The sequence below is a fragment of the Rhinopithecus bieti genome, unplaced genomic scaffold, assembly GCF_001698545.2.
Source record: "Rhinopithecus bieti isolate Rb0 unplaced genomic scaffold, ASM169854v2 scaffold_23460, whole genome shotgun sequence".
NCBI lineage: Eukaryota > Metazoa > Chordata > Mammalia > Primates > Cercopithecidae > Rhinopithecus > Rhinopithecus bieti.
Window position 1 is genome coordinate 1,577,748 of NW_016811040.1, and position 15,000 is coordinate 1,592,747.

Sequence of the window (15,000 nt, forward strand, 5' to 3'; positions counted from 1 at the left end):
TATATATATATGTATATATATGTGTATATATATGTATATATATATATGTATATATATGTATATATATGTGTATATATATATATATATGTATATAAAAAATCTCCTGAAGCAAAAAGTGAGTGAGAAGCGTGACAATTTTCTCCCACAGTTTGGTAGGTCTTTCTAGTGTCTGGCTTTATAGATAGTTGGGTTCATGTATCTGCTTCTTCATTCAAGCTGTAGTGATATCACACATCATGTAGCCTCTGGAAAACTGCACTGTAACTGATGAAAAGATGAGCATGAAAAAGACAAGTGACAATTTAGTGTTACTAGCAAAGTAGTTTTGACTTCTTGGATGCCTTGCAGGGGCCACCAGGGCTCCCTGGACCACAGTTTAAGAACCACTGATAGAGCAGTAAACCATGGACAAGGTATGTATAATTCCTTCCATGTAAATGGATCAGTTGTCCTGCTGACCAGGCACAAGCTTCTCACTGTAACTGCACTGTCGAAGTTGCGGCCTAAAGATGGTTATCAAATGACCACCTTTTAAAATCTGTAAGCTAACATTCCAACAGTAGCACTCCTACCTGTGTATAAGACACGCTGCTCTTCACAACTTGACATGGTATGGCTGGAAATATGAAAAATGAAGGAAAGAACTGTTGCTGCTGACCCACGTGGCCATCAGGTGTGGGTTTGGTTTTTCACTCTTGTTATAGATTCATACTCATAGAATTTTGACTCATCAATCAAGTCTGAGTGCTATTAAAAGGCTGTAGTGATTAAAAAAGTGTAAGGTAGTGAGTTATATGACTTTTCATCTTCAAACGAGGAAACGAATGTCCAAAGAGGTAGGTGAATTTTCCAAGATTACCTAGTGAGGAACTACAGTAGTGCCTCCTTATTCATGTTTTAGCTTTCCACGGTTCTGGTTACCCATGGTTAACTGATCTGAAAATATAGGAAATCCTAGAAATAATTCATAGGTTTCCAATTGCCTGCCATTCTTAGTATAACAATAAAATCTCTGGCTATCCTGCTTTATCCCACCTGGGATGTGAATCTTCCTTTGTTTAGCATATCCATGCTGTATATTCTACATGTCTGGTAGTCACTTAGCAGTTATTTCAATTATAGGTTAAAAAAGAAACATAGCATATATAGGGTTTATATATCCACAGTTTCAAGTATCCACTGGGGGTCTTGGAATGTATGCCCAATGTATAGGGGTGTGGGCTACTCTACTAAACCTAAAGTAGAAATAAGATACTCTCTTTATATTCTATATTATATCTGTGGTACCTGCCCTTGGGCAGCCTAGAGTTAAACTAAATAATCAACTAAATTTATAGAGTGTGGATTCCAAAGCTGGCCATTCAGTTATATAGACTCACAGAGGCTGGAGTCAGCTGAGAGAAATACTGGAGCTTTAGTGCGAATTGAGGCAAACTTTGAAGTACAGGGAGGAATTGGATGGAAACAATAATGCAGAAGAAATAATGTGGTGAAAGGCACAGAGGCAGAGATGGCCAGAAAGGAGAATAGCCCCATTAACACAGAGCATGTGCTGAAGATTAAGGAAAGAGGAGGCTGATTGATGGGGTGATAGCCATACCCTGTCCAAATCAGGAGCATCCATTTTGAGATGCCTCATCTAACTGGGGCTGCAGACAAATGGCTTGTGAAAAGAGCCATACTAACAGAGCTTTACAAGGATTCCACCCAAGATTTTGGCCATTTAACTTCATGGATGAACCAACCGAGCTAACCAGCCACAGATGTTTTGTTTATAACCACAGGAATTCATGTGAGCTTGGTGATGACAATTCCCTGTCTATAAAATGCTGATAGTTAAACAGTGATACTGTGTGAAGCACTTGGAGTCTCTATCTTGAGAGGCAGTTCTTAAGTGTAATGGTTTAATGGTCATTTAGCATGATGGGCCTTTGGAGTGTAATATCATTTGCCTGCCAGTTAAAATGAACACTTCTCTGTGGGAAGTCGAAGATCAAGTCAGCGTAACCTGGATTAGGGGAAGGAAAGCATCAAGAAGTGAACGCCAAAACAGAAAACAATAAGATTTCTTGTTTGCCTGGCCTGTTCATAAATCCAATTTAATTAGAGAATACCACTAATTTTCACTGACTAGGGGAGGGGGAAATTTTCTATGAAGCAACAAGTTTGACTTTTTTTTAAAGAAATGCTGCTTTATCTTCACTTTCCTCCTGTCATTAGCCTAACACTTTTCTAATCTTATTTGATAACCTCCGACTTCACTGATAAAATTGAGATGATGAAAATAAAGAAGCTGAACTTCTTGCCCACCCAGAAACTTCTGTATCTGTGTTTCTATTCCTCCTGCCCACGTGTGAGGATGGAGGCATGCCTTCTCCTGTTCAAGACTCATCCCTCTGTGAGGCTCTTGGAGCCACCCTATCTCAATTCCCTAGCAATCTCAATTCTTCATTAACCCTAACTTGTGTGTTTTCAATCTGTCTCTGCCTGTGAATGTGATTTTCTGCCCTAAGCTTAGAAATGTAGCCAAGTTTCACTAACTTTTGCTCCTCTATTCTTCTTTTGCTGCACTTGCACTGAGCTTACTTGTTTCACCCATACACTGAACTGTGAGCATGCACACAGTCACTGATGTTCTGATTGCAGGCATGATGGCATTCAAGTTGTACAACACGGCAGGGACTGGAACTGTTTGTGTTCAGGTTCTGTCCTCCTCTGATGTCAGACACACCATCCATCCTTCACTGTGTTTGTCTCATCGACCTGGTTCCTCGTTATTTTCCTTTGCCGTTCAATGTTGTTTCTTTGTGTTTTTTCTTCCTTTGCTGTCCAGTGTTGGTAGGCCTCTGGATACTTCCCTGGCTCTCTTCCTTGCTTAGGCTCCATGTATTGCTGGGGCAATGTTGTTTGCACATGCCATTTTAATAAGCACCTTACTGTGTCTTCTGAATCTATATTTCCATTCCTGCTGTTTCCTTCGAACTCCAGAACCAGGTGTTCAACTCAGACTCACTATCTCATACCCAAACTTAGTTTGCTCTTCAACCCTGTTCCTTCTTTATTGCTAGTCTCAGGCCCAGGCATCAAACTCCACAAACTATGGCTGATAGGCCCAAATCCAGTCTGCCAATGTTTTGTAAATGATTTTTTGGAATAGGGCCACAGCTATTATTTTTCAAGTTTTTTGTTTGTGTGTGTGTGTGTGTGTGTGTGCACTTTAAAAAAGATCATGTTGCCTGCAAAGACTAAAGTATTTACTATCAATCTTTTACAAAAAATTTTTGCCGACCTCTGTCCTAGAGCATCAAAAGCATTTGCAAGGTGTGTGAAAACACAAATTCCTAGGTATTCTTTCTAAAGTTTTTGATTCAAGGACCTGTGAATTTGCATTTGTAATAACGTTCCAGGTAATGCTAGTCAAGGAACCCCACTTTGAAAAGACTCTGGGTTCACAATTACACTGTCATTCACTTTTCTCTCCTAAATAGATATTAAATCTCTCGTCTCCATTGAATCTATTCTCTTCAATGCTGCCAAAAGATTTTTTCAGAAATACATGTCTGCCTATTACATGACAAGTTCTCAGGGTCCCTTCATTGCCTATAGATAATATTCATCAAGTTGAATAAATTATAGGCCCCAATAAAAGTTTGGGGACCACAGTAGTATATGCATAAACTACAAGAGTCCCTTAATACACAAGAGGAATTTGTCCCAGGACTTCCTGTGTATACCGAAATTTATGTGCACTCAAATCTCACAATTGGCCTTGCAGACCTGCATATACAATGTTTTCCATCCAAGTTGAAAAAAATTCACATAGAAGTGGATGTTTGCAGTTTGACCCATGTTGCTCAAGGTTCCACTGTATGTGTTATGCCAAGCATCTTCAGCATTGACTCATTGAATCCTCACAATACCCAGTGTAGTAGGAACTTCTGTTATCCCCATTTTCCAGATGAGCAAACCTAATTTCAATAACAATGTCACATAGCAGGCAGGCTGTGAAATCAGAATCTGAACCCAAGCCATCTGGTTCCAGAGACCATGCTTTACTGAGTCTCGCATAGCACTCTTCCACCTCTCTGTCCTGTGGTGATTTTCTTATATTTGTTATAACTTAATACGTACAAACGAAAACCTAGATATATTTTTCTATGCTACTAGTTCTTGTACAACTATAAAACCAAAGTGAATACAAACAATTTGAGTAAAATCTAAATTAACATTAAATTGATGTGACACATCACTGCAGTCTTACGGAATATTGTCTATTGCAGCATGAATGGGTGTTGATTTGCTACAGTGAGGTTCTTGTGGCTTTGACCTAATTGTGCAGCCTGAGGCATGTTAGCTCAGTTATTACATTTTTTTCAAACACTTGTGAAACTTTTATTTTTATACCATAATATGATGACATTTGGCCTGAATGTGCCACATGAATATTAAGTTAACCTCTTTCCTCCTAATTAAGCTATTTCTAGGTACTACAACTTATCCACACAATCAAAAGTAAAACATTGGTCCTGAATGCCACAGGGATTCTAGATTTTAAGGTGGTTAGCTGCGGACCCCAATCTGAGGAATGCTGGCCCCAGGATGAAGTCTAAGTCCTAGGCTGATGTTCAAGCCCCTTCATACCTGATCCTGCCAACCTCTCATTTCATCTCTTACCACTCTCTTATGCTTTCCATTTTACCAGTCTGAATGGCTTGTCATTCCAGGAACTGTCTCGTCCCTCCACGCTTTTGCACATACCATTTCTCTGAGTGACTACCTTTTCTAGTCCTCAAGCCCACACCTCAAATCCACTCTACTCTCAACTCCCCTTCATCCTTTAAAATTCTACTTTAGCATAGTCACCTCATGACCTATTTAAACTGACATATATACAGGGAAAGAAGCTAATGACCCATTGTAACACAAGGCAAGGCCCTCTGGATTGCCTTTTCTCAGGTCCCCATGATTCCAGATGAATTCCAGCATGTCACACAGCATGGTTTAAGAAAGGATTCATGGAGAATGGGAAAACTGACAAAGCCAGGATCAGCAAGAGAAGGGAAGATGTGAGCTCCCAACCTCCCCTCACCTGTCAAGGGGCTTCCAGGTCACAGTCATCTGCAGGCCACGCAGGATGTGGGTTTGTCTTCCAAATGCAGAGTATTTTTCCCTTCTTGCTTTTCAGTTTGTAACCTCCCGATAGGTTCTTCTTGCCCACTGCCCAGATAGAGCTGATTTATCATGTCAGGAGAATTGAAATAAAGAGTTTTACACATGTATAGCTGGTGAAAGGGGAGACCAGGGTTTTATTATTCAAATCAGCCTCCCCAAGAATTTGGAAGCTAGGGTTTTTCAAGGATAGTTTGGGAGAAGAAAGGGAGAGTGACTAGGCAGTGGATGCTTGCTGATGATTGGCTGGGGGTACAATCATAGGGATGTGGGAAATTGTCCTCATTTGGTGGGGCCACAGGAGGGTCTGCAGGTCCAAGTGGAGCCATTGCTCATCAGATATGCAAAAAACCTGAAAAGGCATCTCAAAAGGCGAATCTTAGGTTCTACAGTAGTGATGTGATCTGTGGGAGTAATTGGGGAAGTTTATATTTTGTGATCTCTGGAATTATGGATGGCAATTGTTTATGTCTACACCTTAGCAGAATTCATCCTAGCCTGGTGGTCTCATTAGCCTTACAAAGGTGGTTGAGTTTTGGGGAGGGGCTGTTATCATTAAAAACTATAAACTAAATATCTCCCAAAGTTCATTTGGCAAAGCCCAGGAATACAAAAGGGCAGTTTGAAGGCTAAAGTCAAGATGGGAGTTGGTTAAATGAGATCTTTCACTGCCATAATTTTCTCACTGTTAATAATTTTTGCAAAGGCAGCCTGACTTTTCTAGGAAAAGCTTGAGGGAGGAAACTTCTTAGAGGAAAACAAGTCAGGCCAGCTTGGCACCAAATGGACTAGATTTTGAAGTAGTGACTGTTCATATAGTTGTCTCAGAAGTCCTGCTGCCTAGCACCTGGAAACCTTAAGGCCCAGTGGAGATTGCTTACCCTTCTGTAGGGGAGGGAGCCTTTGGTCTCATGGAAAGCAAACTTTGGGTGCAGGCCCTTTCCTGGCAGAAGTGGAGAGTGCTCAGTGTTGAAGCAACTCAGAAGGAGACCTCAGGGTCATTTTTGCATATATTTGCTCATGCCTCTATCCTCTTATTCTTTAGGTTCTGCCAGATTTTAGTGGTCCATTAAGTTGAAAAATCAAATTTAGAAATTCTCTTAAGCCCACAAAAACAACAAAGGAAATGTAGATACTTGGGAAATTTTCATTGACTGTCATTGAGTTCAAGTCAACCATAGGCAGATTTCCAAGTCGTGTCAAATGATTGCCCATTGAGATAAAAGTGCTCACTGAGATAACAGATGCCCATATTGAAGTGATCAGGGTTGGAGATGATTCATCCTTACTAAGGAAAATGCAATTCCATATCTCTGGATGGGTTGCAGAGAAAATGGGGCTTGATATCTGAGTTGTAAGAACTATCTGTGAAATTACAATAATTTTCCTGGGGCTGTGTTAGCACTTACACTTCAATCTTTTTAATGTAGGTTCAATAAAACAGTATCAGATACATGTGTTACATGTGGGTGTTAGCCTGTTTTAAAATCTGTCCAGATGGTATTGTCTGGATATAGAAAATCTAGGTTTCAGAGATCAAAATAATTAATAGACAACAAAAATAGAAGACACCTCAGAAACACATCTGTACAAATGATGCCAAACTTATTTAGTATTTAATCCATTTATAAGGCTTTTAAAAGTGAATTCTTTTCAAAATACTTTATATATTCTGTTGTGGCTACTTTCTGCTCCTATTTTTGTGAAGCAAGAACTCTCAATACTCTTGTAAACAAACAAACAAAAAAAAAAGTTAAGGCCCCTCAACCATCTGAATGGACTCCTCCTCTTGGCCAAGGGCATCCCAAAGTTAACCTGAAAAATATAGTTCAGGCCATGATGGGAAGGTGGGTGGGGGTTAGACATGCCTCATTATACCCTCTTCCCTTTTGGAATTACTTGGTAGAACAGACTCTAAGTATAATAAACATTTATAATCTATTCTCTCTGAAGCCTGATACCTGGAGGCTTGACTTGCATGATAAAACCTTAGTTTCCACAACCCCTTATCTTAACCCAGACACTCCTAAGTCATAGACAATAATTTTGTGAATCAATTGCTAATAGAAAATCTTTGTCTACCTATGACCTGGAAGCCCCACCCTGCCACTTCCAGATGTCCTGCCTTTCTGGGCCAAGCCAGTGTACACTGTCTATGTATTTGATTTATGTTTCCCTAAATTGTATAAAATTTCATTGTTTCATTGATTCTTATGTTTCCCTAAAATGTATAAAACTAAGCTGTACCCTGACCACCTTGGGCACATGTTCTCAGGATCTTCTGAGGGCTGTGTCAAAGGCCTTTGGTGACTCATGTGTGGCTCAGAATAAATCTCTTCAAATATTTTAGAGTTTGATTCTTTTCATCAACACTCTTCAAGTTATCTCTCTCTCATCCAGGAAACTCAGAATAATTCTTAATAAAGTATAGTCTTATTCATTTATGTATGATGTTATTTTAAATGTCTTATACAGAATGTACAATTTAAATCACTAATTGCAACTTAAGTCTTCATGTGTGAGATTTTTCATAATGTGTCTTAAGTTGGTTTACAAATTTGGTCAACTTAGGTATTTGTGTATAATATTTCCATGTATTGGAAAAAGATTTTAAAGGAAGTACAATCAGCATATTTCTAGAGTGTAGAATTTATGGTTTTCACATGAATATAAAATTAAGACAAATCAAATTATGCTTCCTGATTTTTTAGAAAATGCTTATTTTCTTTCGATTAATTATAACAAGCTTGATGTGGGAAATATAAAAAATAGAGTAAAACTCTAAAGGAGAAAATGAATCCCTTCACAAAACTAGTTTTACAAAATGCACATACATATGAATTATTCCCTCCCCAATTAGAATCATATTGTAAATGGACAGTTCTATAAATAGTTTTCTTATCACTATTCTTTGGAATTGTGATGTTTAAATATCTACATAATACTTCATCACACAGATGTAGTGTAGCATGTTCTCTTTTTGTTAGACTTTAAAATATTTTTAAATTTTTTGCATTTTATAAATAAGCAATGAACATACTTGTATTTCTGTTTATCCTGTCTCTCTTCCTAACAGAATTTTATCAACACTCTTGAATTTTGTGTTAATCATTCCCTTGTTTATCATTCTGTTACTTGTGTGCAAGTGGAAATAATAGAATAAGAGTATTCCAGTTGTTTTATGTTCATCAGCCTTTTATATTGTGAAACTTCATTTTCCTGTACTTAGTATGGAAAATCTCATTTCAGTTTTAGTTGGCATTTACTAATTAGGTTGTGTATCACTTCATGTTCAGTGAACATTTATGCTGTATTTTTCCATGAAACACCTGTGATATTTTTCTCTTGATTTCTAAAAGTTCTTTGTATATCCTAGAGACTAATCTTTGTTAATTACTTGTGTTGCAAATATCTTCTCCCAGTTTGAAGCATGTCTTCTAACTATCTTTATGGTGTCTTTTGATGAATGCAGTTTATTAATTTTGATGCATTCTAATTTATTTTCCTTTATGACCGATCTCTTGAAAATAAAAGTATTATTTTCCTATGAACATCTTTAAATCTTGTCTTTCACATAATTCATTTGGAATTGATGTCTGTAACTGATGTGAAGGTAGGGATTCTATTTTTCCGTAATAGGGAAATTAATTGTACTATTTTATAGTCCAAACTTATTTCACTAATAGTGTTTCTGTCATAAGTAAAATTTCTATATGTATTTTTCTGGGCTCTTAGTTATGTTTTATTGTTTATAAATTTATATTAACACTGCTTTGTTTAATTAATATTTCTTTATACTAAGTCTTGATTTTTGACAGGTTAAGCCTTCTATTTATAGAAGTAAATTTTATATCCAGAAACTTTAGAAACTATGTTAATCATTTGATTGTAGCATTTTGGGGATCATTATCTGTGATTCTTGTTCTCTTTCAGTCATTTTGCCCTGCATGTATGTGTTTGACGGAGGTATGGATGAGTACTTCTTACTGCGCTGATTAAGAATTCTAGTACACTTAAAATATGTGTACATAATAGGTACATATATTTATAGGATGCATGCGATGTTGTTATATAGGGATACAATGTATAATAATCACATTGGGGTAATCGGGAGATCCATCACCTCAAGCGTTTGTCAACTCTTTTGTAAAGAACATTCTAATTTCCTTCTTTTAGTTATCTTAAAATATACAGTACGTTATTGTTGTCTATAGTAACCCTGTCGCGCTTTTAAATACTAGATCTTATTCTACCTAACTATATTTTTCAACCTCCACACTCCCTTTCCCACCCTCTGGGTAACCATCATTGTACTCTATCTTCATGAATTCAGTTGTTTTAATTCCATGAGTTCAGTTTTAATTGTTAGTCACTTTTTAATAGAACTTATGTTGATAACTAACCTTGTCTTCTTTCTAATTTTTAAGAGAATTTTAACCAGCAAGTTTGAAGTTTTTTATACAGTAACCCCTTATTAGGTTAAGGAAATTCACTTCTATGCCTAATTTTCAGAGAATTTTTATTTTAGTTGTTAACGTTAATGTCTTTTTAAAGAATATATATTGAGACAACGTAGTTTTAAAATCTCTTGATTGTCAATCAAATGGTCAATTCTCACTGTTCATCCTATTTTAGCTATCAACCTCTGACAAAGTTCCTTAGTCCTTCTTGACACAATTTTCTTTTAGCTTTTAGGGCCTTCCCTCACTACCACGTCCAGCATTTCCTCTTCTCAGTGATTGTTCCTTTTCACGCACCCCTCTAGTTCTTCCCCCAAACCCTGTATGATTGAATGTCCCAGGGCTCAGTTCTTGGACTTTGCTCATTTATCAACATTTACGTCCTTGGCTTTTATGCTATCATCTTCTAAGTTTGTCTTGCGTTCCGCGTCCTCTCCCAAACACCAGATTGGATATCCAGCTACTACTTAGTATCTCCAGTTGAATGCCTAGTACATATCTCAAATTTAACAAGTCTAAAACTAAACTCCTTATCTCTCTTGCCAGCACCCCCCAGACCTGCACCATGTATGGCTTCTCCGTTTCTGTTATTGGTGACTTTATTCCTTAAACCAATCAGAACAAAACCTTGGGATTATTCTATACTCCTTTTTCTTTATTGCCTCACTAGTAATCATTTAGGAAATCCTATTAGCTCTTCTTTCAAAATAGATGTGGAATCTCATCCCTTCTCACCACTTCCCCTACCATCACCCTGGTCTGATCCACTGTCATTTCTTGCCTTTGAAAAGGGCCCTGCTTTGTTCCCTTACCCCTCTGCAAACTATTTTCAACATAACCCTTTAGTGTTTCTTTTAGAGAGTAAGTTAGGTCATGACACTTCTTAAAGTCCTGGAATGATTCCCCATTTCACTTAGACTTAAAGTCAGAATCCTTAGAGTGGCCTACAAGGAACTTCAACTTCCACCCCTTCCATCCAATATACCCCCTTCCTGATTTCCTCCACCATTACCATTATCCCCCTTGCACACTGTGGCAGCCTCACTGCCTCATTGCTATGTCTTGAGCATAGAAGGCAGACTTCTGCCTTGCTGCCTTGGTTTCAGCTCTTCCATCTGGAATGCTCTTACCTAATCCACTTTCCTAATCTCCCCATTTCCATCAAGTCTTGACACAAATCTCACCTTCTATATTATTACATTTTACTTTGCTATAAAGGATTAACTAAGACTGGGAAATTTATAAAGAAAAGATGTTTATTTTGACTTACAGTTCTTCAGACGGTACAAGAAGCACAATGCCAGCATCTGCTTTAGGTGAGAACCTCAGGAAGCTTCCAACCATGGTGGAAGGTGAAGGGGGAGCAGTTCTGACACATGGCTGAAAGAACCAGCAAGAGAGGGAGGAGGAGGTGCCAGTCTCCATTAAACAACCAGCTCTCGCATGAACAGATAAAGTGAGAACTCCCTCATTACCACAGCGAGGGCACCAAGCCATTCATGAGGGACCCATGACCCAAACTTCTACCACCAGGCCCCAACTCTAACATTGGGGATCACATTTCAACATAATATTTGCAGAGGACAAAGATCTGAACTATGGTACCTTCTCTGTATAGACTTCTCGACCCTATGTAATATTATAAATTTCTCATGCATGCACATCCCTTACTCATCCATGCACTTGAACTCTCACTTACTGTTCTGTTTTCACACCAGTTATTTTCTAACGTCCTGTATCGGGAATCAGCAAACTTTTTCTAAAGACCAAACAGAATTTTCAACTTTGTGGACCATACATCCTCTTTTACAGCTATTCAACTCAGCTATTCTAGCATAAAAGCAGTTATAGCACAGACAATACTTTTTTAAAAAAGTGGGGCTATATTCCAATAAAAGTTTATGAAAACAGATGACAAACTAGATTTGGCCCATGCCCTATGTTAATTGAAACTTATTCTACATTTGATTTATTATGCTTATCATTTTGTAAGATTAGAATTATGTCTTATGTCAATGAATAGCTTATAAAACCATCTAGGCCTAGAATTTTCTTTGTGAACATACTTTTTCTTCAACTTCATCAATGGTTTTAAGACTTTGTTTAACTTCATTAATGGTTGTAGGACCATTTAGAAATTTTTTCTTCTTGAGTCAGTTTTATTTATATTTAAATTGTTACAATTATCTTTTTAAATCTCTACACTTCTTATCAGTTGTCTTTTATCCTAAACATTAATATATTATTCCATTCTTTTTTCTTATTTTTGACAGAGATTTTACTGTGTTTTTCTTTTTTAGTCTTCTCAGGGGACCAAATGGGTTGTTGGTTCTCTCTACAGTGTTTTTTTTTAATTCATCAATTCCTGTCCATATTTTTATTTAGTACTTTTTTATTATTTGGGTTTATGTTTTCTGGATAAATTGTTATTTATCAGCCTTCCTTTTTTTTCTAGATACACATATAATTTACAGCTATAAATTTTCCCCAAACAAGTAACTGGACTTCATCCTACATATTTGTCCAAATATTATCATTTGTTTATCTTTGAATATTTTTATATATTTGATAGCTACTTTTGACAATTTGGTAAGGGGTCTTTTTACATTTCTAAGTGTAGTTTAAAAAATTTTATTGATGCTTAACTAAATTGTACAGTCAGCCCTCCATACCCATAGGTTTTGCATCCATAGATTCAGCCAACCACTGATCAAAAATGTTCAGGGGAAAAATTAAAAATAGCAATGCAACAAAATAACAATAAAAATAAAGTATAACAAGTATTCACATAGTATTTACATTGTGTTAGGTATTATAAGTAATCTAGAAATGATTTGAAATATAGGAGAAGATGTGTGTAGGTTATATGCAAATACTACTCCATAGGAACTTGAGCATTCATAAATTTTGGTATCGGAGGGTCCTGGAACCAATACTCCATGAATATAAAGGGATGACTACTTTGATCATAGAATAGAACAATATGGTACTACTGATTCTTTGAAATTGGTTGAGACTTGCTTTATGGCCCAGCATGCAGTTCAATTTTATTATTTTCTGTATTTGTGTGAAAGGTATACTGTTTCATGCTAAGAATGTTCATTAAATCAACCCTATTAATTGTGTTCTCCATTAGTGATTCTTTATATCTGCTAATTTATTGATTACTAAGATTTGTTAGAATCTTCCAGGATGATGATTTTTTCCCCATATAATTGCATTATAATGTCCTTCAGATATTTCAAATCCAGGTTAACAGGTATAGGTAAGTTTACGTATAGTTCTTTCCCTAAGCGGCCTGAGGTAATCTGTGAAAATGGTTCGCTATTCACTTGACCCGGAGAACCCCACGAAATCATGCAAATCAAGAGGTTCCAATCTTCGTGTTCACTTTAAGAACACTCATGAAACTGCCCAGGCCATCAAGGGTATGCATATTCGAAAAGCCACGAAGTATCTGAAAGATGTCACTTTACAGAAACAGTGCGTACCATTCCGACGTTACAATGGTGGAGTTGGCAGGTGTGCCCAGGCCAAGCAGTGGGGCTGGACACAAGGTCGATGGCCCAAAAAGAGTGCTGAATTTTTGCTGCACATGCTTAAAAACGCAGAGAGTAATGCTGAACTTAAGGGTTTAGATGTAGATTCTCTGGTCATCGAGCATATCCAAGTGAACAAAGCACCTAAGATGCGCCGACGGACCTACAGAGCTCATGGTCGGATTAACCCATACATGAGCTCTCCCTGCCATATTGAGATGATCCTTACTGAAAAGGAACAGATTGTTCCTAAACCAGAAGAGGAGGTTGCCCAGAAGAAAAAGATATCCCAGAAGAAACTGAAGAAACAAAACCTTATGGCACGGGAGTAAATTCAGCATTAAAATAAATGTAATTTAAAGGAAAAAAAAAAGTTTACATATAGTTTGTTTTATCTTCCTGGTGAAGTAACTCTCAACATGTTGCTGTGATTCTCTTTATTGCTAGCCATGCTTATTATCATCAAGTCTATTAATATAGCTTTATAGATCATTTTGATTACATTTTGACTCATTTCTTTTTCTACTTCCAATTTTATTTTGCCCCTTTACATGGGTTTTTTTTTTTTTTTTTTTTTTTTTTGAGTAAATGTCATGTAACTGGTTTTTATTTATTATGGCAGTCTTTACTTTTGCTTAACGTGGCTCATTTAAGTTGATGGCAGTTACCACAATTTTAAATTGTATTTATATTTTATATTTGTCTTGATCTTTTTGTATATTTTCAGTTTTTGCCTTCTGTTTGGTTATTAAAGTTATTTTCTCACTGCATTTTTTTTACTCCACTACACTAAAAGTTATATACTCATTTCCCTCCTTTTAGTTGTTACCTTAGAAATAGACAATTATGCCTAACACATCAAAATCTAATGCTTATTAACATCGTTACCTCCTCTCAAACAATATGTAAACCTCAGAATGCGTTAATGGGGGTAAATCTCTTGCAAATTTATATGCTTCTATTATACAAGATTTTGGTGCTATCTTTTTCTAATCTCACATTTTAACATTATTCATGATTTTTTAAAAAAAGATTTACATACAAGTCCTTTTTTCATTTTAAACTTCCTTTTGGAATCATTTTTCTTCTTCTTGAAGTATATTCTTTTGCATATTTTTAGTGAACCAACTATTGGTTGCCCTAGTTGATACTATATCTAGGAAACCTCTGCTGTGTTTAGGCTCAAATACTCCAGCAATTTGTAAGCCTGGCTTAGACCATCTATAAATTATCTAATGTGGTCTGTACAGTAATTTAACATTCTGGCTCTGGACTCAATTTTTTTTTTTTTTTTTTTTTTTTTTAAGATTGCTTGGCAACTATGTGAGCTTGGGCAAGTTCCTTATGCACTTTAGCCTCAATTATTTTGTCTGTACAATGGGAGAAATTATAGCACCTACTCATAGGTTTATTATGAGAATTGAATAAATTAATGCACTAAAAATGCTAATGGTACTGCCTTGTCTAATGTAAGCAACTCCAGTGTAAGCTATTCAATTATTTGTGTATATATTGCAACTTCAAAATGTTGTTCTAGTGTGAAATGTCTATTTTCAGGAACGTTACAAAAGATATTTCAGGGAGTTCCCATGTATTTTTACCCAGTTTGCCCTCATGTTAATACCTTATATATCCATAATACAATGATCAAAATCAAGAAAATAACATTAATATAATACTATTAACTAAATTACAGACCTTATTTAAATTTTACCATTTTTTTTCACTAATTTCCTTTCTCTGTTTCAGGATAGACTCCATTATCCCACATTACATTTAGTTGTGATGTTTTTATAGTCTCCTATATTATCTTGACAATTCTTTATTCCTCC

At 36.5% G+C, this 15,000-nt stretch overlaps 1 pseudogene across 1 annotated transcript; it reads left to right on the forward strand.

The window, feature by feature from the left end:
• The first annotated feature begins 12,915 nt into the window (after positions 1 to 12,915).
• Positions 12,916 to 13,541, forward strand: LOC108543071 (60S ribosomal protein L17 pseudogene; annotated as a pseudogene). Its single transcript, XR_001889449.1, has one exon. The product of XR_001889449.1 is annotated as a 60S ribosomal protein L17 pseudogene (transcript).
• Positions 13,542 to 15,000: the final 1,459 nt, after the last annotated feature.